This window comes from Suricata suricatta, chromosome 10 (assembly GCF_006229205.1).
Source record: "Suricata suricatta isolate VVHF042 chromosome 10, meerkat_22Aug2017_6uvM2_HiC, whole genome shotgun sequence".
Taxonomy (NCBI): Eukaryota; Metazoa; Chordata; class Mammalia; order Carnivora; family Herpestidae; genus Suricata; species Suricata suricatta.
The window spans coordinates 106264033-106291379 of NC_043709.1; the positions used below are offsets into that span (position 1 = coordinate 106264033).

At 44.6% G+C, this 27347-nt stretch overlaps 1 long non-coding RNA gene across 1 annotated transcript; it reads right to left on the reverse strand.

Annotated features, from left to right (window-relative positions):
• Positions 1-16242: 16242 nt before the first annotated feature.
• LOC115304871 lies at positions 16243-26797 on the reverse strand. Its single transcript, XR_003914645.1, has 3 exons — positions 26525-26797; positions 19306-19462; positions 16243-16830 (listed from the first exon to the last, which is right to left on the reverse strand). It is a non-coding gene; the product is annotated as an uncharacterized LOC115304871 (long non-coding RNA).
• Between the last annotated feature and the right edge of the window lie 550 nt (positions 26798-27347).

Below are 27347 nucleotides of genomic sequence, written 5' to 3' on the forward strand. Positions count from 1 at the left end.
TCTCTCATTTCTCTCCTGCTTGTGTTCTCTGTCTATCAAAAATAAATAAACTTTAAAAAGAATTTTGAAGAGTTTTACTTAACTGTGTACTCAGGCATCTGATCTTTGATATGTTGGTGTTTCATCCTCATCCATCTGTCTGAAGAGCCACACTCTCAGCAAAGTGATTTAATTATGGAAAATGAAGAGGCCGTGGTTTTACTGCGTGGAATTCAAAACCTTGCCCGATGTGAATGTTGCTCAACAAAGTGTCAGATTTTGCAAAACAAGCGTTCCTCGGGGACACTCAATACACAAGTTAAACATTTTTAAAGGTTTACAGACAATTAACCGTAGGGAGGAAAGCGGAGAAAAGCAATCAGTGTTGATTAATCACAGGAAATGTGTAATATTCCACATATATTTGAATTCTATGATTCCAATTATGTAAATGAGTCTTTCCGTTGAAAAGGTGAAAAATAATCCAAAAAGAAGTTCAAAAGATCGTAAGCAGGTGAGGCAGGGAAGACAGAGATATTAGAAAGGCACCTCGGCCTTAACCATAGTTCATCACCACAGTCCTATAATTATCTCCAAAACTCCAGGCCGAGACCAGACACTGACCGCTGCTTTTCTCAGCAAATATATGGGACTGATATTTTTAGATTCTCTCTCTGGAATCGAGGGGCTGGGACTTATTGTAGTAGGCTGCCATCTGCTGGTTCCCCACCAGCTTCCATGGGAAAGAAGGTGGCACACTTAGAGTGCCCCCCCCTTCCCTGGTTCTCATCTCCCAGCTGAGACCACAGTAAACTTGAGAAGGAAGCCTGCAGGCCTTTCATCTCAGTACCTACCCTTACAGTTCAGCCTCTCAATCCTAGAACAATTTCTGAGTCAATGAACGGTGCGCTCTAAGCCTCCCGAGTGGCAACAAAGTCCTCTAGGACCTAGACAATTCCAAAAACAAACAAATCTGGTTTTAGTTTCACAGCGTTGACAGTAGCGTTTCCAGAGAGATGAGAATGGCACATAGAGAAGATGAGTCAAACCACGAAAATTACGTTGCCTTTATACCCAACAGTGTTTTGCCTGCAACTTTCCTATAAAATGGGATTGGTGGCAAGGTATGAAGAGATCTTCCAGCTGGAGTCTGGAATTCGTAACTAAGTCTAAAAGAAGTTCTGTGCAAGTAGGCTCATTCTATGGGGTTCAGGAACAGAAGTTTGACCCACGCAGTCCAATACAGCAGCCACCGGCCACATGTGGCTGTTACGTGTTTGAAATGTGGCCAATCTGAAGTGAGCTGCACTGTAACTACACAATACTGAACTTCAAAGTCTTAGACTTAAAATACCTTGCTAATTATCTATATAGATTTTATAAGTGATACTATTTTGGATATATTGAATTACAGTATTATTAAAATTAACTTCATCTCTTCAATTTTTTTAATCTAGCTACCAGAAAAAATTAAATTACATACATGGATCGCAGTATTTTTCTTCTCAACAGTGAGTTCAACAATGGCTAATGTTTATCAGGCACTTCTTGGGTTCCCAGAAAGGGTTACCTGGTAAGTGTACTAGGTTGAGGGTTTTATGTGCACTGGTTTTTCACTTAATCCCCACAAGAGCAATATTAAAAATATGTCTTATTATCGTTCCAATTTTACATATCAGGAAATGAGAGTCAGAAAGAATAAGAAACACGTTTACACAGTTGGTAGGTCACTGTGTGTGGACATGAACCCAGCCTAGTTAGAAGCCAGATCTAGAATGACCTTACCCCCAATGCCTAGCCCTCTTCCAGTAGGGCTCTCATTGGCCTTCCCTGAATTGAGATCCATTCTCTGCCCAGGTCCATGGCCTTTTATGTCATAGGCTTCTCTCCCCTCTGCAGGACCACCTTGCTGTAAATTCTATAGTCAGGGAAAAATAACGTTTTCCCCCTTGCATATTTTCCGAGGCCCATATTAAATAACAAATTTGGGATTGGACTCGTATATAGAGGTAGAATTCTTTCCAACCACTCCTTCTAATTTTTGTCCATCTTGGCTTTCACTGTCTCGAGGTATAAAATTTCTCAGACATCATAAATCCTTGAGAAAGTGCTCTAAGAGGTTTTAGAAGAAAACAGATTTTCCAGATTGGCCTGAAATTGTTTTAGCTTTTTGCAAAGAGGGAAAATTCTGTTTATACAAAGCGCCAGGCAGATTGCTGGGAGCCTCCGGTGCTTCCATTATTAGCGTGCAGGCTGCACTTGTACATAGACACGGAAGGTCATTTACGACTTCTCTCACAAGGAAAGTGGGCTTTTGATCTTAGTTTTGGCGAAGCAAATCTTAAATTTCTAAAACAAGTGCCAACTGTTATTTCTGGAATAATTATTCAGGAATGAGTAAATGTCCCCTCTCTTCTGTGTCCCGTCACTTCCTGATGTATCTCTAATTGTTTTTGGTTCTCACCAGTTGGGAAGTGCCAAGACATTTTTAGTGGTGTATAGCAGAGCAAACCCCCAACAGATCCTATGTCAGATAATGCAGTGGTCTAGTGCAAGCAGAAGAATCAAAGACTAGATTTTAGAAGATAGGGCCATCCATCCACCTGTCCAAACATCCACCTGTCCAACCATCCACCTGTCCAACCATCCACCTATCCAACCATCCACCTATCCAACCATCCATGGGGAATAGACATTCCACAATAAACAAACCCTGACCTCACAGGACTTGTGGAAAAGGCATACAACATACAAGTAAACAAGCAAATCAAAACAACAAATTGGGATGCATGCTATGAAGGAAGCAGATTGGATACAGAAACAGAAGGCCACCTACTTTGGATTAAGTGGCCAGGAAAGGATCCAGCTCAGGGGCGACTGGTGAAGGAAATAGTGCAACAGTCCAGGCAGAAGGAGACAGCTTCCTGTCAAGAGCATGCAGGTTTAGTGAGGGGATGGTGAATATTCATGGTACAGTGAGCAAAGACAGAGTAAAGGAGACACATAGGGATGAAGCAGCAAGTATGGCAGACATCATCCAGGGACTTCAGCACAGTGAGGAGTTCGGGTTTTATCCAAAGCTCCATGGAAAGCTACTGAGAGCTCCTAGGCAGATGGGTGATGCATGCAGATTTGTGTTTTTTTAAAGACTACGCGCTCTGCTGGATGGAAAGTAGACGAAGAGGCAGGACACAAAGTTGGAAGTGTCTCCTGACACGGATTATTCTTTTACCCCTTGGCACCGCTGTTCTCCAGGTTTGTGCTGCTAACAGCCATGTGTTTCACCCAGATTCCAAAATTGTTCCATTCCCTTTCTAGGTTCAACCCTTTCGTTTTTCGGGCGCCTGGGTGGCTCGGTCGGTTGAGTATCGAACTCTTCATTTCTGCTCAGGTCAGGACCCCAGGGTTGTGGGAGCTAGCCTGCTGAAGATTCTCTCTCACTCTCCCTTCGCACTTCTTCCCCACCCATGTTCTCTATGTCTAAAAAACAGAACAAAACAAAACAAAACGCTTTCATTTTCTTTCTTATTCTTTTAAAATTTTAGATATAATTATGTAATTGATGCATAGTTTCACAACAACATAAAAACTCAGAGTTTGTGTGTTTTGTAAAATGATCCCTATGCTAAATCTAGTTAACATCCATCACCACACAGAGTGAGAAATGTATGCATATGTTACAAAAACTTTTAAGATCTACTTTTTAGCAACTTTCAGGTACACAATACACTACTGCTAACGGTAGACAGCATGCTCAACATTCCATCCCCAGGACTTCTTTATTTCACAGCTGGCGGTTTGTACCCACTTCAGCCATTTTGTCCACCCCCAACGACCCTCTTCCTTGCTCTTTTTTTTTTTTTTTTTTTTTGGTTGCTTTCTGTCTACATATCCAGAACTTTTAAGCACTGGAGAATAATGTTTCTTCCCTCACAGCATTCTAAACATCTGGATATAATGTAATAAAGAAGTGTGGCCATTGGCCCAGGTGGGCCTACAGCACAAGGACCCTAGCTCGGGCCCCAGCTTGTGCCTGGAGACCTGGGAAAACCCTCAGTGGGACCTTTCAATGCTCCTTCGTGTCCAGGCACCGGAGCTTGTCAGCAAAGGTCTTTTCATAACAACGGTGAAGTACTGTGTGTGGTTCCCCACAAGAGCTCGGTGCTCCCGAGCACTCGCCTGGCCTCCGGCTGAAGCAGCACTCCAAGTGGGACCCTCCCTGAAACACAGAAAACCCACAGGAGCCGGTTGAGGGTCGCACTGGGGCGTATTTGACACCGTGTGCATTTCTCAAAGAGCTGGGCTCCCCGTGGGTTAGCCCTTGGACTAGCACTCCGCCGCCACCCCTGTCTAGGGCATGCGTGCCCATTCACAGGGCGTAGGGCAGCAACACCTCTCAAGGACTGAAAACCCTCTTGTCCTGGAGAGCTGCCCCTCACCTCCCCTCTACCCAGCTCTGTTCCTGCTCTGAGCCCCAGAGGCTGACCTGAGGCCAACGCTGCAGAGGCCAGCTGGGGGTGGCTCTGAGGACCGCAGCAGGAGATCAGAGAGAGGGGAATGATGTCAGTGTTTTTCTCGCCCCACTTCCTCCCCGGAGGGAGCCCTGAGTGGGCTGCAGGCTGGCCCAGAGCCCCTAACACACTTCTAGTTATTTCTGCTAAAAGATAGTAATGGCAACCCTGCTGTTATGGATCCCTGGTCCCCCAACTCCTTACCTCTTTCGTCCCTTTATTAAATGCTCCTAAAATTATCCCAGTTTGAATGTGCCATCTCTTTCCTGCTCAGACCCTGACAGATTCAACCTTCCCCTTTATGAGTTCCTCTGGAGCTCCCACGGACAGGATGTAATGGCTCTGACCCCTAACCTTCAACTGAGAGTGACCAATGTCTTACGGCACCCCCTTCCTCCCTCCAGCAGGAGAGTCCTTCCCTAGAGGACCACATCCCACATCCCCCAAGTCTTTATAGCCACTCCATTCACTCTCTCTGGGCACCTGTCATGTTGGGCAGGTGAAGCCTCTCAGAGAAAACGAAATTGCCCCACTAACAAACACAGGCTACCCATGCCATTTATTCTCTCTCCTTGGCTATTCATAAAGACAAAAATTAGGTGTGGGGGGCACATACACAAACCCCTAAAGCCTAGAACTAAATATGCAAAGAGACGCAAACATGGTGAACCATATTATTATTCAAGAATAATAACAATAGCTAATGTGTATTGAGTATGTACCACATAGCAGATGCTTCCCAGGTAGTAACTCATGTAAAGCTCGTGTAATTAACTCACGTTATGCTCACAACACTCTTAAGAGACAGGAACTATCATCATCCTCATTTCACAGGTGAGAGAAAATCTAGACACCCATTATACAACTTTCACAAGGTTAAACAGCTTAGAAGAGGCAGATCTGAAATTCAAACCAAGGCTATCTGGCCATAAAGTTGATGGTCTCAACCGCAATATTGTAAATAATTAAGGTCTGCTGTAAAATGTTAGTAAGGAAGTCTGCATTCACCGCTTACAGCTGGCTTCTTCTGGTATCCCTTACAAAAAATGTTAGTAGGGAGAAAATAAAATAAATACTGGAAGCATCCAGTAGGAAGAAAAAGTAGATGGTTCAGGGCATTGAAAACAAAACAAGAAGAAGTTTTAAAACACCATCAAATAATCTCACATAACAACATTAGATTGGGGGCGCCTGGGTGTCTCTGTTGGTGGAGCCTCTGACTCTTGATTTTGGTTCAGGTAATGATCTCAGGGTTCATGAGTTCGAGCCCCACATCACGCTCTGCAGTGACCAGCACAGAGCCTGCTTGGGAGTCTCTTCCTCTCCCTCTGTCTCTGCCCGTCCCCTGCTCATGCTCTCTCTCAAAATAAATAAATAAACATCAAAAAGAAAGAACATTAGATTAGAATAAGGGCATACTTTAAATTCTTTTCATTGTTAATTTTGATAAAATACATTTAAGTTTAAAATAGGTTGTTGGGGAAGATATAAGATGTCCTAGCATATGAGTGACGCCTGGGGAGTTCAGGTGGTTAAACATCTGACTTCAGCTCAAGTCACGGTCTCACAGTTTGTGGGTTCGAGCCCCACGTCAGGCTCTGTGCTGACAGCTCAGGGCCTGGAGCTTGCTTCAGATTCTGTGTCTCCCTCTCTTTCTGTTCCTCCCCTGCTCTTGCTCTGTCTTTCTCTCCCTCTCAAAAATAAATAAACATTAAAAAGATTTTTTTAATTAGGTTATGAGGCTGCCTTGCTACCTCAGTTTGAAGAGCATGAGTTGTGAGATCAAGTCCCATGTTGGGTGTAGAGATTACTAAAAAAAAAAAAAAAAAAAAGGAGAGAGAAGGAGTATGTATTCATTCAGGGCAATGGCTCTCAACCATTAGTGTGACAACCATTAAGTGAATTCGGGGCCCCACATCAAACCTCTGAAATGGGGGAGGGCACGTAGGTGGCTCAGTCAGTTAAGAGTCTGACTTTGCCTCAGGTCATGTACTCAAGGTTCATGAGTTCAAGCCCCACACCAGGCTCTCCTCTCTGCTGTCAGTGCAAAGCCTGCGTCAGGTCCTCTGTCCCCATCTCTCTCTGCCCCTCCTCTGCAGGGTCGCGCTCTCTCTCTCTCTCTCTCTCTCTCTCTCTCTCAAAAACAAATAAACAAAACAAACTTCTGAAAAGCATTGTAGTAGGTAAAATAATGGTCTCCTAGAGATGCCCACATCTTAATCCCTCAATCCTGTCAATATGTGTCCCTATGCAGCAAAGAGACTTGGCAGCTGTGATGAAATTGAGCATCTTGGGATGAGAAGATGATCCCGCATCGTCTGGGCGCCCCTAACGGGCTCACAAGGGTCCTTATAAGTGGAAGAGGGAGGCAAGGGTTTCAGAGCCACAGGAGACGTGACACGGAAGCGAGGTCAGAATGGCAAGGCCCCTGAAACAAGGAATTCCAGCGGCCTCTAGGAGCCGGACCGTGGGAGGAAACGCTCTCCCCTCGATGGGCCAGAAGGCAGGCACCCGGCCTGATCCTTTTCAGCCCTCTGACCTCCAGAACTGCGAGACACTAAATTTCTGTTCTTTGAAGTCACTAAGTCTGTGGTCATTTGCTGCAGCAACAAAAGGAAACCAACCTAACAGTCAATTCTGGAATCTGTATTTGTAACAAGTTCTGGGCAACGCTGTGGCAAATGACCCTTTGAGGAGCACCGCCGGATAGGATTAGCCCAGCCAGAGGCCTCCTTGCCACAGCGCAGCGATCAGTGATTCCTCCAGCCTTTCCTATTTAAAAGGAGTCCCCCACTCCCTTTTTTAAAACTTTCAAATAATATTCTTGTCTTTTATTAATTTAAAAACACACGGGTCATTGGTTTACCCAATATATTAGTAATTGATCATGATATAGGCACGAAAGGAAGTGTAGTTATAGTAGAGAAAACATGGCATTTTAGAGTCACCTGGACCCAGGACTCCATCTGAGCTGTGTAATAACCTCCATGGGCTTCTGTTGCAAACTTATTTGTAAACTCTAGGAGAATAGCACCCCTGATAGGTGTATTTCAGAGGGCCAGCCCAGCAGCAGGCATGTGACAGATGCTCAGGAAAACATAAAGTCCTTTCTGTTTCCCACTCTCCCTCCCTCCCTTTACCTCTCTCCACAAGAAGAATGAGAAAACATATGATTCTATGTATGTAACTCTTTTTTAAGCTTATTTATTTATTTTGAGAGAGAGACAGAGCACGTTGCACGCACGTGCACACACATGCACATGAGTGACAGAGGGGCCAAGAGAGAAGGAGAGAGAGAATCTCGAACAGGATCTGTGCTGTCAGCTTGGAACCCAATGTGGGGCTTGATTTCATGAACCATGAGATCATGACCTGAGCTGAAATCAAAAGTTGGATGCTTAACCAACTGAGCCACCAACGTGCCCTACTATGTATGTGAATTTTTATGTAACGGTTCATGTTCAGTCTTTGTTTCTACAGAGACTCCAAAAGGACAGGTGCTAACCACTGCCACTTCTGAAAGCGAGGTGCTACCTCACCCAGCCAGAACTTGTGAAGCTGATACTTAGAACCAGATTTGTTACCTTAATCCAGATCCCATCTTGAGGGTGTAAAATATTTGCAGCTGGAGATTAGGCGAGATTTCTCTGGGCCTCTCATCCATGTGCTGTGAACGTCCCTGATGGGACGTCTGATACTTGTTCCGTGAACATGGTGTCTGATGTATGCTTCCAAGATGGTCTAGAAGCAACTGCCTGGCGGAACAGGCCCCTGACAGCGGGGAGAAAGGTGTTTGGGAAGTGACTGTGCGCCATCTAGTGGTGAATCAGAGGAGAGCGTTTTCTGTGGGTCAGTATTGCACCACTCTGGAAAGCCAGCGGGGCTGGGGTTAAGTCCTGTAGGACAAAGCGAGCTGGAGGCGCCAGGGGATGTCAGCCGAGGAGAGTGGAAATTTTCCCTCCAGCATCAGAGACCCAGAGGAGGTATTTTTCCTTAAATCTCAGAGAACGGCTGATGAGAGACGCCCAGTGAGACGGGGAGGGCTCTGAAGGACCCACAAAGAACCCCACAAAATGGGTGAGCAGGTGGTGTGGGGTAGGGGGGGTGGAGAAGAATAAAAGACCCTCTATATTGTGCCCCATGGAGTCTTGCTTCTTCTAAAAAAAAAAAAAAAAAACCTGTGTGTAAAGGGAAGATCATTAAAATTTTTCAGAAAAAAAATCATATTCTGGGAAATTTTTTATAATTTCTGAATGTAAAGCCTATTCAAAACCTATTGAACCATGTAGAAATTATTTTTTCACATTTTTGTACACACATTCATGGATCCTTTTCCTTTCCTCAAAAGGAAACAGCTCAAATGTTTCTTCTAATTATGATAGTAATATATGCTCACTGTAAAAAATAAATCACCAAGTATAGAAAAGTTTAAATGAAAAGAAAAAATATCCTATAATCCCAGTAATTGGTATTAAATACTGGTAGTATCTCAGAACATATTCATTCAGACTTTCAAATTCATAATTCTCAGACTGATAAAAATAATGCTTTAAAAGAATGTACACTGATGTCCCTCTGAAGGAGAGAGCATCCTGAGCACGGGGATGTCGGGCGGCTTTGTTTGACTGCTTCCACAGCCAAGTGGACTTCGGGCTCAGTCTCTTTCCTCTCAAATTCTGACCCTGTCCTTTACTACTTGTGACCTTGGGCAAGCTATTTAGCTTTCCATCCCTCATTTTTCTCATCTGTAAAATGAGGGTAATCATAGCAAATACTTTATCAGTTTAGGAAGCACTTAATGAGATGATGACTATAATTAGCAAAGTGTCTGGCATACAGTAAACTCCCAATAAACGTTGGCTTTTGTAACACCTCTAGGCTGTTGTCCTCTGCCCGCTCTCTGGACTTCTACAAGATAGAGTCAATTCCTCCTCTGCGTGAGGCCTTCAAGTGTTTGGAGATTTCCATCAAGGTGTTTTGTGTCTCCTCTGGATGTCCACAGATTTGTCACTGTTCTTAAAATATGGCTCCTCCAGGGGGACACAGTGCCCAAGACGCCCGCGGAGCTCTGAAGAGCATGGTAAATATGAGTTACTTCCCTGTTCTGCACATCTCACCACGGAGCCCTGATTTTTCCTGGGATCTGATCCTAGCCATCTCTCTCTCTTTGCAATTGGTTTTGAAATAACAGGTAACACTTTACATCAATCTCCTGTCATTTTCATTATTAGATTTAGTCCACTCTTTTTTTTAGAACATGATTCTGTCATAAAGTGAGATGATAATTCTTTCACACTCTGTGCTATCTACAACTTTGTGATCACTCCTTTTTTTTTAATTGAGGCATAATTGACACATAACATTATATTGGTTTCAGGTCTACAACATAATGATCTGGTATTTGTATATATTGTGAAACAATACCACAATATGTCTAATTAGCACCCCCCTCACCAGACATAGTTACATTTTTCTCTTGTGATGGGAATTTTTAAGATCGTCTCTCTCAGCAACTTCCAAATATACAATATGATATTATTATCTATAGTCCCCACGCATATTATACCCCATGGCTGTTATTTTATAACTGGTATTTTGTACCTTTTGATCCCTTCACCCATTTTGCCCCCCCCCACACATTTCCAGCAACCGTCAATGTGTTTTCTATATTGATGAACTTGTTTTTTGTTTTTTGGAATTTTTTTAAGATTCCATATATAAGTGAGGTCATAGCATTTGTTTTTCTCTGGTTTGTTTTGCCCTCAAGGCAAAACCTGTGTTGTCCCAAATGGCAAGATTTCCTGCTTTTTATGCTCAGTGATAGTCCAGTGTACGTGTGTCTGTGTGTATCATATTTTGGTTTTTTTTTAATTTTTTGTGTTTATTTATTTTTGAAAGAGAGAGAGAGAGAGAGAGCACATGAGCAGGAGCAGGGGATGGGAAGAGAGAGAGAGAGAGAGAGAGAGAGAGGGAGAATTCCAAGCAGGCTCCATGCTGACAGCCCAGAGTCAGACATGGGGTTCGAACTCACAAACTATGAGATAATGACCTGAGCCGAAATCAAGAGTTGGATGTTCAACCAACTGAGCCACCCAGGAGCCCCTTACGTTTTCATCCATCGATGGACATTTGGGTCGCTTCCATGTCTTGGCTATTGTAAGTACTGCTACAATGAGCACAGGGATGCATACAGCTTTTCCAATTACTGTTTCCGTTTCCTTTGAGTGAGTGAACACACAGAAGTGGATTTTCTGGATCATATGGTTGGTGGTTTTATTTATTTATTTATTTATTTATTTTGAGGAACCTCCACACTGTTTCCCACAGTGGCTGCGCCACACTACTTCCTTTTCTTAATTTTGCGAATGGGCTTTTTAACAACCTGTTACATAATGTTTCCAGGATTTGGGCGTAAACCCACTGGTTTTAAATTTCTGGAATCTTTCTCTTCTTAAAGAAAAACTTAGAGTACTTGCCTCCACTGGGTGCTTCTTGAACCTCTCTGATCATTCAGAGATCATTATTATGTATTTGGCAATCTGCCAGCAAATTCTTAGCGTACCCTGGTGTGTTATGTATCATGGCTTTATCTTTAGAACTTTCTTCAAGCGTGGCTTTCTGAGATCCGTGTTCATTTGGCTGGGGCTCTCATTTCTATTAAACATTTCCTTTCCTTCTCCTAGATAAAGGCATAAGACATTTCATTTATAGCTTCCTTGTTTATTCAAACTTGTATTTAGGTGTGACTCTGTCACGTTGTATATCATGCGGTTGGCATATACATGAAGTCATTGAGAATACATACATTGGCTTCTCTTCTCGGTTCCTGGCACGGGGCCCTTTGTGATTTCTGAGCTGATAAGAGCACTCTAATCCTCACACCATGTCTTGTTCTAGTATTTGGTCTTTGATCCCGTCCCTGCCACGGGCTCCTTAAACCCTTGTAAACTCCTAAGTGATTCCTAAGTGAAGATGCACAGGGAGCGTCTTTTGTTCTACTGAGGTGGCAGTAGGTGGGCTCCCGGGTGGAGGTGGGGGTCACGGGGAAAACCAAACCATCTTTAAAGGCTTGGCCCCCTCGGCCCCCGCCATCCTCCGGAGAGCGGAGAGGGGCTGGGAATGGGGTTACTTGCTGACCGTGCCTACGTGAGGGCGCCTCCATAAAATTCCAGTAATGAATCAGAGGCTTGGAGAGTTTGCAGGGAGGCAAACACGTCCACACACCAGGACGGGGATGCGCCCCAGCTCCGTGGGGAAAACGTCTATCCCCGTATGTTGAAAATGATGAATGTGGACCATCCTTTCTTCCTACTCCATTAAGACCAAAGCAGGATCTCTATTACTTCCGTCTATCAGAGTATAACACAGAATACTGAATTTCTCAGATACTAAAATATACTGCTTGTAACAGATGTTAGAGGAAAATAATGCATTGCATACATACACTGACTTTCTGGCTCATCTGTCTTGGTATGCTAGCGTATGGACTCACTCGGTGCACACTCTAGGGCATAAAATGCCCACGCTTGGCTCTTTTTTTTTTAATGTTTTATTTATTTTTGATACAGAGAGAGACAGAGCATGAGAGGGGGAGGGGCAGAGAGAGAATGAGGCAGAACTGGAAGCAGGCTCCAGGCCCTGAGCTAGCTGTCAGCACAGAGCCTGATGTGGGACTCGAACCCACCAATGTGAGATCTGACCTGAGCCAAAGTCGGAGGCTTAACCGACTAAGCCACCCAGGTGCCCCACGCTTGGCTCTTGAGTTTGTCTGATACAGAGATACAAGCCACACAAATAGACTAAATCAACCTCTCTGTTCCCCTTTTCATCTTCCTCCTGTGTTTCCCCCTCCTCATTTTCTCCTTCCTTCCTTCCTTCTCTCTTCTTTCTCTCTCTCAATTCAGACTGTCAACAGGAGAGACACTCTGGCAGGCTCCGTTTGAGCCAAGGGCCCCACGAGTTCCAATAACCAGCCACGATACCCGCAGCGCCCCTTGGGAACTGGGAAGGGGGAGACAGGAGAGGCCATTCATCTGGGATGGGCCAGACCTTCCAGGGCCTGTCGGCTTTCGGAGCAGAGCAACCTGCACTTCCTCAATGCTCAGTGCCTTTCACTGAACTGGACCAAGAAGAGAGCTTTCAAGCGTTTCGCTGAAAATTCCTGCAATGATCCGATTTCAAGGTCGGTGTCTGTTTCGGACAGTTACGTAACAAGAACACCAAACGACATTCAGTGCCCACGGCATCATTTCGCCACTCACCATCCCAGGTTGTAACTAAGTACATTAATGCGGTGATACGTGAAAGTGCACGTGCTTCCTTAGAAACAATAAATAAACCTCAGACGTTTGCATGAACAAAAGCAAACGTCTTAGTTCCTGCAAAAACACAAAAGCTTCGGAGTTTGTTAGGAAACTTGCAAGGTTCTTGGCACTCAAATTGCTTTCACAAAGCAATCCTGGGATGAGTCAAGTATAATTGAATCAGGAACATATGGGTGATATTCTCCCTTAAATATACATGGGTATAAAAATGAAGGGGGAGAGAATTTGCTAAATGTGTTACCAAAACAAAACACTTTCAAAATAACTCCAGACCATCAACAGACCCCAAACACAGCTGTGTCCTCTTATGTCAAGAAAAATGCATTTTTCCCTCCAGTGTCTTGATATGTTAATTTAATTTCTGCTGAGTGCCTACAGCCCATGAGGCACCTTCACGAACTCACCAAGTCTGCAGTAAGGGCTTCCTATCTGGAAACACGAACTCTCAATGAAATGACGAGCAGAATTCTCTTCCTGTTTTCCACGTCTATTTGAATAATTGTTTTTATTTAAAGTCTGTGCAGCAGTGGGCATCATTACCAGTCCTGTTTCTGCAATGGATGTTTATGGCCCTAAACCACTGAAAGGCTGTGTGCTTCTTAGAGAGGGTGAACTTGGATTTGGTGTCTTTTTTTTCTAATGTCTTTTATTTATTTTTGAGAGACAGAGAGAGACACCGCAAGCAGGGGAGGGTCAGAGAGAGAGGGAGACACAGAATCCGAAGACAGACTCCAGGCTGTGAGCTGTCAGCACAGAGCCTGAGGCGGGGCTCGAACCTACGAACCGTGAGATCATGACCTGAGCCGAAGCCGGATGCTTACCGACTGAGCCACCCAGGTGCCCCTTGGATTTGGTTTCAACCAGAGAAGTGGTGGGTGGCAAGAGAGGCTGTGTCAGGTGAAGAGGCGGCCCTCAGGGGAAGAGGAAGTGCCAATACCGAGTCCTGATTGACACCCAGCTTGCTGTGCTATTTAGTGCTGTGGCTTGGTGATCAGAGCTGAACCTTATTAGTATTGCCCTTCCCTTTAATTTTTGTTTTTGATTTTTATTTATTTTGAAAGAGAGACAGCGTGAGTAGGGGAGAGGCAGAGAGAGAAGGAGACAGAATCCCAAGCAGGCTCCACACTGTCAGCATGGAGCCTGACATGGGGCTCAAACTCACGAAATCATGAGATCACGTCCTGAGCCGAAACCAAGAAAAACCAAGTGTCGGAAAGACACTTAACCACTGAGCCACCCACACACCCCCCGCCCCCCCTTTCCTTTAGTTTTTCTAACACTACATTTTCTCAATTCATCTGAGCAATTGTTATGTTCAGAATTTTTTCATTATTTGCACATTTGCCTTTTAACACAGTCAGTTATGATTTGGGTCACATCACATAGAATTATCTAGTTCTGAGGTCTACATTGACAACATAGAGCCCATCAGGCAGAGCATGGCCTCATTCTGGAATGGGAGCTGCTTACTTTATTTGACTCCTTGGGGTCACCAGATTCCCAATGGCAACAGAGGTCAGGATCCGTCCAGGAGTTTCAATAATGGTATTTTAGAGTGTTGGTAAACTCTAGAATTTATAAAGGCAACAAAAGATGGGTTGATCATAACTCATTCTTACATTTTTTAATCACAATTGATACAATTTTTACTCTACAAGAAACAAGCAGAAGTTCACGTAATCTAACAGGCAGTGGGACTCAGACATTTCTAGTTCTGCCTCACTAGGGAGCTGCTGGAAACTATTAGTCAGGGTGGCCAGGAGAACAGTTTTTCCTCTAGACCAAAATCCTTTGCCTGCTTTTTCCAAGTTCTGCTGATGCTTATTTTGCACGTTCCTTAGCGAATACACATGAGGATGTTACTGTCCAGAATCAGAGTCCTTGCTATACCATTTGCAGTAAAATTCCCAGCTGTGCCGATGCAATTTCTGAAAAAATCATATTTGGTCTAGACTATCAGTGACATTCCAATGCTGTCCTGGGAATATTGCTCCCTATAAAATGCTATACCAAAATGCATTAATTTTTTAAATATTTATTTATTTTTGAGAGAGAGAGAGAGAGAGAGAGAGAGAGCGAGCGAGCGAGCAACGCGCAGGGGCAGAGAGAGAGGGACACAGAGAATCCCAGGCAGACTCCAGGTTCCGAGCCGGCAGCACAGAGCGTACTGCAGGTCTCAAACTTACAAACCCAGAGATCATGACCTGAGCCAAAGTTGGATGATGCTTAACTGACTGAGCCATCCAGGCGCCCACTACCAAAATGCACTGAAGTAATCGTCTTACCCTGGGACAGTTCGCTCTTTCCACTGGAGAGGTCCTGTGCCTCTGGTTGTTTATCATCTGAGTGCTATTTCCCACTCAACCTGTTCTGCTCTGCTGGGTCATCCCTTCCTAGAGCAACAAAAATGGGGATCATAGGAAGAATAACTTCTTGAACTAAAAGTGGATTTTTTCCCCCACCTGGATGCTCCCCTTGCTCTGCTTTTCAGCCTGCGGGGGAGTGCAACTCAGTAAATAGTTACAAGGTGTCTGTTTTGTCCCAGGCACTGGGCTAGTTGCCAAAGATATAAAGAGAAACAGTACATGGTCCCTGCCTTCCAGAAGCCTATGACTTAGTCAGGAAATGAGAAATATACAGTTCCTACAATGTAGGGGTAGGATGCAGGGAATGTGATGGGTACAAGGAGAAATGGCACTCAGCCCCAGGGAGGATAAGGGGAGGGAGGTGTGGCTAGTTCTCCATGGCTGCTGTAACAAAAACCCACAAAGCTCGTAGCTTAAAGTGAGAAATACTTGTTCTCCTACAGTTCTGGAAGTCAGACCTGAAACACTGGGTCAAAACCAAGATTTTGAGAAGGCTGCATCGGACAGAATCCATACTTTGCCGTTGCCAGCTTCTAGAGCTTAATTTCTCGCCTGCTTTGGCTCACGGCCCCTTCCACCATGGCCAAGGACAGCTTTGTAGTATCTTCAAACGCTTCTCTGTCTGATCTTCACATCACCTTTCTCCTTCTACTTCCCTCAAATGATTGCATTTAGTGACCACCAGATAACCCAGGGTAATCTCCCCATGTCAAGATTTGTGATTTAATCGAAGCTGCAAGGTCTTAGAACGTGAATACCTTTGGGGGTGCCCATTCCATAGGGTCCTCCTATACCACAGGAGGTAGTATAAGGAAGCTGGGAAAGGGTATTCTGACAGAAGGCAAAAGAAGGGGCAGGGGCACGAGACCGCACAGAGCGTGTGGGAAGTATTCGTAGTTTGGTACTGTTGGAACTTTGAATGTAAGGCAGCTAATACTTAGGCCAGAGGGTGGGGGGCAGCTTGCAGAAGACGGCATGCGCCGAGCTAAGTCATTTGGGTTTTATTTTGTAGGTTTCAAGGAGTCTTTACAGGCTTATAAGTAGGGCAATGACGTGGTCATATTAGCATTAGAGAGATCATTCTGGAAAATAGATTAGGTGGGTAGATATGAGTGAGAGATCATGAGTGTCTGAACCAGGATAGTGATTAGAATGGGAAGATTTACTGGAAAAGAAAGTCCTCCAGGTAAAAGCAATAGGAATAGTCCTGAATTGGAGGGTAGGGTGAGGGACAGAGGAATCCGAGAAGATCCCAAGCTTTTTGCCTAGGGAGACAATGTAATATAATACATACCAGAGGAGGAACTATGTCCAAGGAAGGGAACATCGGTGTTTAGTCTGAATCTGTTAAGTCGGAACATAACCTGCGTGATGATCTGCTTCTCGGGCTTGCTGACCTGCGCCGTCCCGCGGGGGCCCCTGCGCCGACCAGCCTCCTGCATGTTTAAAGCTCTGCTGTCACCGCCTGGGACATCCCGATCATTCTTACACCAGGGCCATCATATTTTTATTTTGCACTGGGTCCCACAAAGTATGTAGTCGGCTTTGAACACGGTTTCCTTTGACAGAAACGCGGCTTCACAGCATCTCCTGGGTGGCACGGTCAGCGTACTCACTCCCGGTTAACCCCTTCAGGCCCAACAGTACGCGCTGTAAGAGAAGGTCATGTACCCTCAGTGAAAGCGCTCTGGAGTCAGAACTCAATGAATAAAAAAGTCCCTGATTTAGACTCTGTCTTCTCAATCAGCTGCAGCTCTCAGGCTCACAGAAGTTAAATGCCGGAGGCTTTCCTTTGTAACCTCTTTGCATTTCTGAATTAAGAAACAAAAACAAAAAACCTCAAAGGAATGAGTAATACGGTGAACATTTTGGGGAGAGAAAAACTCGAAAATCAACTCAAGGCATTCTATTAGAAAGCTGATCAAAACACGACGAGATAGAAATTATCAGAGAATTACCCTTGGCAAGATAAGAGTGGAGAGGCTGAGTATCCCCGGGCGGGGGAGGGGGAGGGGGTCAGGCAGATTGGAGGGAGGGCTCAGGGCAGATTGGAGGGAGGGCTCAGGGCAGATTGGAGGGCCAGAGACTACCAGGAGAGCACGTGATATTTCCCTGATCTTCGTGGAACAGCCCTCCACAGGTATCTCCACAGATAATCTGATCTGTTCTCCACCCTGTCTTTCTGGACCAACCCAGCAAGGCCTAAACTGTTACCTCCGGGAGCAGGGAGATAGCATCCCAGGGTGGAGATGTGAAAGCCTATCCAGATTTTTTCTGGATACACGGATTCGGCTACATCACTGGAGAGCCGAGAAAGAAACAAACAAAGGTATTGATACTTTTTAGAATTCTTCATCGGTTTTTGACCCTCCCTTATTTTGCTTTTGTTACCTTGAAAATTCAGGACGCATCTTCTTGTCCACTTCACTGGTTTTTTTTTTTTTTTTATGATTATAGAAATTGGGAAGGACAGGTAAATATGAAGATGGACCAATTACTAAAAACATTTTTTAATATATATTTTAGGGAGGAGGAGCACAGGGAGAGAGAGCGAAAGAGAAAGAAAGAGAGAGAGAGAGAGAGAGAGAGAGAGACTAATACTCCTAAGCAGGCTCCACACTCAGCCCAGCGCAGGGCTCAATTCCACAACCCCAGGATCATGATCTGAGCTGAAATAAAGAGTTAGATGCTCAACTGGTTGAGCCACCCTGGCGCCCCACTATTAACATTCTAGAAACTTCTGCATTTGCTGACTCTTCTTCCCAAATCCAGCTTCCTCTCAACTGCCTCATTCCCCCAATTCCTTTCATTTTGAGGAAAGGAAGAAAGTATAGAAATAAAAATTACAAGGAAACTACAAAGGAGAAACTTCAGAAATAAGACCAGAATTCTCAAAAGCTATAAAGTACTGTTTTTTCTCCTCTTGCGACCCTAAGCCTTCACCTCTCCAACACTCCCACTCTCCTCATAACCTGGACCACCAGAGGAGTGTGCCTTTGTGACACTGGTGATGGGTGAACAGAGTGGCATGTTCGGGGTTCAGCGTTCGGAATGGATCTGTGTCTCATCCCACTCGGTGTCCCTTAAGGACAGAAAGTCTCTCGAGGAGCCAGGCCCAGGCAGATACTGAAGTGGGGAAAGTTAGCCTACATGGCCTTCTCTCTCCCCCTCTCCTTTTCTCCCTGCCCTCTGGCATCACTGAAACTGTCCACTTCCTCCAGCATCTGGCTCTCTGCTACTGCTTTAAAATGATACCTAAGAATTTCTCTAGTAATGGCGTGAGCATGTGTTCTCTCTTTGGAGGTACTTTCAGGGTTAAGAAATATATTTTTAATATACACCAGGAGAAGGAATCTTTTCTAAAAGAATCGTGCCCAGAAATTGGGGCTTTGAATATTTAACACCTTCTAAATGTGATATCTTAGTAGGAGGAAGGAAGGTTTCCTGGCTACTTTGATGGGGAAAGGGAAATAAATTTGGGTTAAAAAACTAGGAGATTTGGGGGTCCTGTGGATTGTGAAAAGCAGAAAGCAGAAGGAGACAGAGTTGTGAAGATTCTAGGAGATGGATTAATGGGAATTATGGAATCTGCTTCTTGGAGATAAAAACAGAAAGAAAAATAAGAAGAAAAACAAGATTGTGGAGAAATTTCTCTGGGGAAGTTTTAATGGAGGGCTGGATAATATATACCTGAAGCTAAAGGTTGGGTCTTGGACTAAAAGGGAGGGGGAAAGGGTGGACCACCCAGAGAAGTCAAGATCAAAGCAGGACCTGGTGACTGGGGGGCTCCCAGGCCTAAAACAGTGGAACTTACAGGAAAAGCCCAAATTGCTTACCACAGCTGGCTGGGGCCTTCCTAATCTGCTCCCTCGTTGATTTTTTCTCTCCACTCACTGCACTTTAGCAGAGTCTGCCTTCCTGAAGGCTTCCAAACACCACACATGGTCATGCCTCGCTGTCTTTGAATAATCCGTCCTCCTCCCTGTGCTGGCTGTCTAGGCATCCTTTAGGAGTTAACCAAATTATCACCACCCCGGAGAGCCCCCCTGACTGCCCCTCCCACCAGGTATTCTTGCCTCTACTGTGCTTTTAAAATTTTAGGTGTGGGGGTCAATGAATACTTACCACTCTTTCTGTCACTCTTTCTTTGATATGAGTTCAGTAAAAGGCACTCGTATTTTAGATTTGAGTAGCCAGTCCCTGACATCATGCCTGGAAAGCATGACACCGTGGGTGTCAAAACAGTCTCCATAAATGAGGAGGCGAGGGGAACAGGAAGGTTCTAGAAAAGAAAAAGGAATCTTTTGTGACCCGATTTGGTGACAATTATGATACATGCCTTTGACTTAATCTTCTTTTCCTTTTCTTCAAGGTGGTGACAGTGAGCAATTACTCAAGAGAAGTATTGGCTGATTAAGTAACTCTTGGTGTCAATGGGGAAGACACTTGGAGCGCAAGCTCTTCGGCACCTGTGGTCCAAACAGCACCGAGTCTGGGCGTGGCTTCCCTGTGAGGACTTTGCCCAAAGGTCAAGGCTTGCGCCCCCGCCCTCCACAAAGGTAGGCAGGGCAGACCATTCCCCAGAGCCGACCAGCTTGCACATTCCTGAGTCGTAGCCCTGGAATGTGATCACTAAACTACAAATCAGTAGTTCCCAGCCAGAGGGGATTTTGCTCCTTCCCCTGAGGGATATTTGGAAACGTCCAGAGATATTTTTGTTGCCATAACCAGCATGCGTTTGGGGGGGTTGCTACTGGCATCTAGTGGGTAGAAGCCAGGAAAGCTGCTACTAAGCGCCCTTCACGCACAGGAAAGTCCCTCACAACAGACCCTCCAATCCCAGGTTTAACACTGAGTTGAGAAACCTTGCTCTGAATACTGATGTCATGGGAGAGGTTACCAATTCTCAGAAACACCATGACTGAAACTCTCAACTCCCAGCACTCCACCCAACGACCAGGGACAGGCACACCCTGAAGCACACTTCAGCAACCTCAGCAGATCCCAGGGCAGGGACACTACCACTCCAGATGTGGCCATAACTGTCCGCTGCCTCGTGCGCCATCACTTGGAGGTCTTGCCTCACTCTCCACTGAGAAATCACTGGCCGCCAAGCTCAGTGTCTCTCAGCTTCCGTCCCTTTACCTCCCAGTTTCCTGGTTCGGTACCTGAGCTGACCTCTGCATCCTCAGTCTCCTTGGCTAAGATCACCCTGAACTAGAACTCATCCTCTTTGGACTCCACCAAGATCTTGCTCTACCAGTCAATTCCTCTTTATGTCCAAACTCTCTTGAATCTTTGGCTCCTTCCCTTGGTCTATATATATCACATAGATATATATATAGAGAGAGATAGAGATATATATATAGAGAGAGATAGAGATATGTCATATATATACATACACACACATAAGATTCTTCATTCTTTTTTGAAAAATTAAAGAAACTTTTCTTAGCCCAACGTTTCTCAAATCTTTACCTTGTATCCCTCCATTCATTTTATTTCATTTATCTAAACATATATTCTTACTGTAAAAATTTTTCTAAACTTTGAAAAAAACTCAAGCCCGCCTATGATTCCCCCACACCAACCAGCAACAAAATCACTGCTAGTAACCAGTTTGGTGTTTCCTTCCAGAACTCTCTCTCTGTGTATTTTATTCATTATAGAATATAGATTTGTTTTGTGAAGGGTCCATTCTTCCAAGAATGGCATTATTCTGTGCATATTGTTTTATAATCGTTTTTCCCCCCACAGGTTGATTTATCTCAACACCTTTCCTGTCTCCTTTATTTGTTTGTTTGTTTTCATTATATTATTTTTAAATGTTTATTTATTTTTGGGAGCCACATACAGCAGAGGAGGGGCAGAGAGAGAGAGAGAGAGAGAGAGAGAGAGAGAGACAGAGAATCCGAAGCAGACTCTGCACTGACAGCTGAGAGCCCGATGCGGGGCTCGAACTCATGAACCACGAGATCAAGACATGAGTTGAAGTCAGATGCTTAGCGGACTGAGCCACCCAGGGGCCCCTTTCCTGTCCCTTTCTGTGTTTTTTCCCCTGCATTGCAGGGGCTGGAAGTATGGAAACTACTTCCCAGGCTTTCTTGCTGGTGGATTTCCATTTTTTGCTTTCATGAGTATCAGACTCTTGATATCTGAAAGGTGGGAGAAGCAGAGGCCATTATTGCTTTAGAAACAGGGGCGGTTAGTGGGCGAACGCGGTTTCTGGGCATCCTCCTGTGTGCCACCTGCTCGGGTCCTGCTGGCAGCTAAGAGCATCACTGGTGTTCTCCTGTGATCCCTCACCGGCCTGATTTCCCACGTGATCGTATTGCCTTTCCCGACTTCTGCTTCCCCAGTCCTTTCAACGGTTGTGTGGGCCCCAGATTCCTTCAATTAAATGCTTCCCAGTTTAAGTCATCTGAATGATTTCTTTGTTCTTGACTAAATGTTCACTGTTGGAATATTGTGCCCAGAAACGGTTTTAGGAAGCACACCCACAGGATGGGGCTCTAGGATTAAGTTTTTGATGTGGTTACATTGGAAGGCTGTGGATGATGGAGTTCTGCCAGTCTGTGGTGTGGAGTGGTAAGCACTTCTTCAAATGATCACCTGCAGTTTCTTAAAGTGAAAAGCGTATTCAAATATAAACTTGGTGGGGGGGGGTGTGCCTGGGTGGCTCAGTCAGTTAAGCCTCCGACTTGAGCTCAAGTCATGATCGCATGGTTCACAGGCTCGAGCCCCACATAGGGCTCTGTGCTGACAGCTCAGAGCCTGGAGCCTGCTTTGGATTGTGTGTTTCCCTCTCTCTCTCTCTGCCACTCACTGCTCATGCTCTGTCTCTCTCTCTCTCTCAAAAATAAACATTAAAAACATTTTTTTATTAAAAAAAGGTAGGCTTTGAGAGGCCAAGTGGTCGCTGGAATTTAACAGTGGAGTGGAAATGAAGACTGAAAGCCTGCTGAGCGGCCTGGGGCTTTGACTGCCCTGCAGGGTAAAAGGAAGAAAGTGGTAAGGTCAGCTCTTGAGATTGGCAACCAATGTCCTGGTCAGAGGACCAAAGAGCTTCTGTGTGGGCCCCAAAGGAGCCTCTGGTCTCTTGCAGCTGTCAGGATGGTGTTAAAATCAGGCCCCATGTCTGAATCTAGGGATTGCGAAATTACAGTCTACATCAATGTCACAGCTTCTCTGGGTCTTTTTTTTTTTTAATGTTTTATTTATTTTTGATACAGACAAAGACAGAGCATGAGAGGGGGAGGGGCAGAGAGAGAAGGAGACACAGAACCGGAAGCAGGCTCCAGGCTCTGAGCTAGCTGTCAGCACAGAGCCTGATGCGGGGCTTGAACCCAAAAACGTGAGATCTGACCTGAGCCGAAGCCGGAGGCTTAACCAACTGAGCCACCCAGGCGCCCCTCTCTGGGTCTTTTTTTTATACTGAAGTTAAGGAATCGTTCTGGAAAAGAGTGGGACCCTAGTGGTTACAAAGAATCTGAATAGGGTGGGCCCTCTTGAGGAAAGCGGTCCCTTTTCTCCCAAAAGAAACATCTTGTTGGACATCCTGAGACAGTTTTCTTACAAGGAGATGCCACTGTATTCTCAAAATCCACCCTTCCACCTCCTGTGACCTCTAGCCCCGTAACTAGAACCTTGGAAACTTTGGAAGGCAAGCACAAACACTAATCAGGAAGACAGATGACATCCTGAAAGGATCACAGAGTTTGAAAATATATGTCCATGGAAACCAGAGGTAAATGTGTGGGGATGAATTCTTTGTTTTGCTTATGTTGTTATTTTATTCTTGAAAGAGAGAGGCAGAGCACAAGCAGGGAAGGGGCTGAGAGAGAGGGAAACACTGAATCAGAAGCAGACTCCAGGCTCTGAGCTGTCGGCACAGAGCCCAACACGGGGCTCAGACTCACAGACGGTGAGATCATGTCCTGAGCCGAAGTCAGACACTAACTGACTGAGCCACCCGGGCTCCATGTGGTGATGAATTCTAACAGTATTTGTGGCACAGACCGTTAGCCACATTCATCTCTGTCCATCTTCACAACTAGGCTGTATTTCCTAGGTACCTTGGGATTAGATGTCACCAAGTGACTAAATTCTGGCTGGTGACATTTGGACAGAAATGATAACAATCACTTCTAGGACTGCCGCATAAAAACGTCCCTCGGTGTATTCCTGTTTCCTTCCATCTGTTGGCTGGATACAAATGCCCAGGGTCAGCTTAGAACAAGTGGACGGAAGACAGAGAGTCTCTGTCAGTCTGAGGCCCTGAATGACTGCAGGGAGCAGATCCACCCTGTCTTCTCCCTCACTGTATTTTATATGAGGAAAAAATACACGTTCATTATTCAGTCCCTGAGTTTTTGGCGTTTACTTGTCATAGAAATAAGCATTTCCTTAATGAATGTATTCACTCTTAAGAATGTATCTTGGGGCACCTGGGTGACTCAGTCAGTTAAGCATCAACTTAGGCTCAGGTCATGATCTTGGGGTTTGTGAGTCTGAGCCCTGCATCAGGCTTTGGGCTGACAGCTCGGAGCTTGGAGCCTGCTTCGGATTCTGGGTCTCCCTCTCTCTGTTTCTCAATAATAAATAAATGTAAAAAACATTTTTTTAAAAATTTCTTAATGTTTACGCTTTTTAGAGAGAGAGACAGACAGACAGACAGACAAAACATGGGCAGGGGAGGGGCAGAGAAAGAGAAGGAGACACAGAATCCGAAGCAGGCTCCAGGCTCTGAGCTGTCAGCACAGAGCTTGACACGGGGCTTGAACCCACGAGCAATGAGATCATGACCTGAGCTGAAGTTGGACTCTTAACTGACTGAGCTACCCAGACGCTCCCCAGCTCCAAAAACTTTTTTTAATAAAAAGAATATATCTTGGAGCCTGGGTGGCTCAGTTGGTCAAGTGTCTGACTCGATTTGGGCTCAGGTCATGATCTCACAGTTCGTGAAACTGAGTCCATGTTGCGCTCTGTGCTGACAGGGAAGAACGTGCTTGGGATTCTCCATTCCTCTTTCTCTGTCCCTCCTCCTGTCACATGCTCTTTCTCTCTCAAAATTTAAAAACTTAAAAAAAAGAATATATCTTGGAGATCTTTCCTAGCCAGTTTATAGACTGGCCTCATTCTTTTTAGCTACTCTATATTGTTTGACAATAGAGACATATCATTTGCATTACTATTTTTCTATTTTTAATTTTTTGCTATTAAAATGTTGCAATTAACACCTTTGTGCATGCCTCTTTGTCCACAGCATTTCAGCATTTCTTAGTATCCAGAACTGATACAGAGAAATGGAATTGCTTAGATAAACAGTAGGTTCATGTTAATTTTGTGTTGATATCACCATTCGCCTTCCAAAATGTCTGTATAATCTATTCTACATCAACAGGGCATAAGAGTAACTGTTTCCCCGGCTTCTTACCTACTTCAGTAATAGGAATAATATTTTGAAAATATTAAGCTAATGTGTTTTTCCTTTAAATTTTTTCCTTAAATCACATTCCCCTGCACACATGGACCTCTAAGGCTGATGCAGGGGGCTTAACGCCCCAGCAAAGTGAGGCAGGGAAAGGCATTAGTTCGTTTTGTATCTCACACCTGACTTTTCTGAGTCAGAAACAAGTGTCTGAAGCCAGTTTTTGGCAAAAGAGTTCCTTTAAATCCTATTAATAGATTAAGAGCAAAGCCTAGAAAGCTATGTCATCAGTTAGATTTTGTTGCATGACAAACTACCCCTCCATTTAATGGTTTCAAACAATGAGCATTTATATGCTCTGATTTGATGGTTGGTGATTTGAGTGGGCCTCAGCTAGGTGGCTTGCCTCTGCCCTGTGTCATGTCAGTGAGGCTCACTCATGCATTTGGACGTTGGCTGGGAAACTAAGATGGCGGAGCCTCTCTCCATGCTCTCCCATCCTCCAGGAGGCTAGGGCATGTAGTGAAAGAGGAGTTTCTAGAAGCAAGAGAGGGCAAGTCCCAATGTCCAGGCACTTTTCAAGCCTGTGCTTTTTCTATTGTTGCATTGGCCAAAGTTGCATGGTCCAGTCCTCATTTAAGAGGTGTAGAGACAAACCCCATCAAGAAATGGAGAGATAAGACCCCACCTCTTAGGGCGCCTGGGTGGCTTAGTCAGTTAGAATGTGTAAGTAATCTATGTATTGTTAATAAATAATGAATGGATTTCTTTCTTCCTTCCTTCCTTCCTTCCTTCCTTCCTTCCTTCCTTCCTTTCCTTCTCTTTCCTTTTTTTTCCTTCCTTATTTCTTTCTTTTTTTCCTCTGACTCAATAGGCAGAGAAAATTATACTTTTATTATGTAACCTCACATCATCCCTGGCCTTATTCAGAAGAGTCCTCTGGGAACTTGATATTTTTCCTATCTATACAACATCCTGCTTGTCCATTATTTCTATGACATTTATATGGATAGGACCTGATGAGCTAGAATTAAGAAGTTCCTCAGATGCCCAGCAAAGATAAATATCTGCTAAAGTGTGGGAGATAAATCCTATAAAAATATGGACTTCTACCAGTAAGAAAGAGGCACAACCCTTGATGGGATATTGTAGATTTTAGAGGCTGCTGCCTTAGTTTATTCAGGTTGCAATAGCAAAATAACAGATCCTTATAAATGACAAACAAAAATAACAAAATACCAGGCTTATAAATGACAAAAATCTATTTCTCATGGTTCTGGATGCTGCGAAGTCCAAGATCAAAGCATTAACATGGTTGCATTCTGATGAGAACCCTCCTCCTGGTTCTTAGCCTGAGGCTTTTCCTTGTGTCTTCACAATATGGAAGGGAAGTGGAGGCCTTTGGGATCGCTTTAATAAGGGCACAATCTCATTCATGAGGGCACTGCATGTCATGAGGCTCTACCTCTCAAAGGCCCTCCCTCCTAATACCATCATCGTTGAGAGTTTGGATTTCAACATATGAATTTGGCAGGAGTGGGGGGACACTAACATTCAGATCATAGCAACTACCTGCATTACTTTTAGATGTCTTTCTGTAGCCCATATACTGTATGAACTTAAAGACTGCCTTATTTAAGTGTGACCCAGAACAAGAGAAGTCTATGAGAAGCCTGAAGCTAACCAGATTAGGATAAGTTATAGAGCAAAGTTACAGTATATTATGTTAGTTACAATTTCTGTTTTCAGCAAACAGCTCTTGGCTTGCTACCAAACCCTGGTAGGTACTGGATGCCTGACCATGGGTCATGAGGTGATCATGTGACAGAGCTATCCATGACAAAATAGTCATTTCCAATGCACTTCCTGGTGCCCAGAGCACTCCATTATTAAGTAGAAGTACCAGATACTTACCCCAAACCAAGCAGGTCTTGCAGACACAAATGAATTACATGAATAAGTAGCATATATTCTCAGCAGCTGTACTCCTGTCCACTTCCACTTCAATCTCCAAACACAGATGGCCTCATGGGCAGTTTATTACATCCAGTTGACTGATGGAAACATTGTGAACCTGGATTGCAGGTGGGTCTTCATAGTATGCTGGCAACCAGCTGAAAGACAGCCGATGTACTGTTACAGGCTCACTGTAGGATTGTGATATGGACTTTGAAATAACCCTATATGGGTGTTGATTCCTCAGTCATAATGATTGTGTCCCTGCAAAATTCATTTATTGAAACCTAAACCCCATTATGATGGCATTTGGAGGTAGGGCCTTGGGAGGTGATTACATCATGAGGGCGGAGCTCTCATGAATGCAATTAGTGCTCTTAGAAGAAGAGAGCTTCTTCACCCCTTCCACTATGTGAGGTTCAAATGAAAAGATAGATGTCTATGAACTAGGATGCAGACCTCACCAGACACGAAATTTATCTGGCTCTTAGACCTTGGACTTCCCATCCCCCAGAACAGCGAGAAATGAATGTCTGTTGTTTAAGACACCCAAATCTATGGTATGTTGCTCTAGCGGCCAGAATGGACTGACACACTGGTCTTCCCAAAGTCAGAATAGAGGCAATCCTCATCATTACTGGATTCTATGTTTGTGCATTTGCCCACTTGCTAAGACTGATTTGTAACCGGGACATTGATACTGACAGTACTTTGGCAGACATCTGAGCACAGGCCCGAGTGGCGAAACGTCAGAGTTGCCCTGGAAGCTGAACAAGGCAAC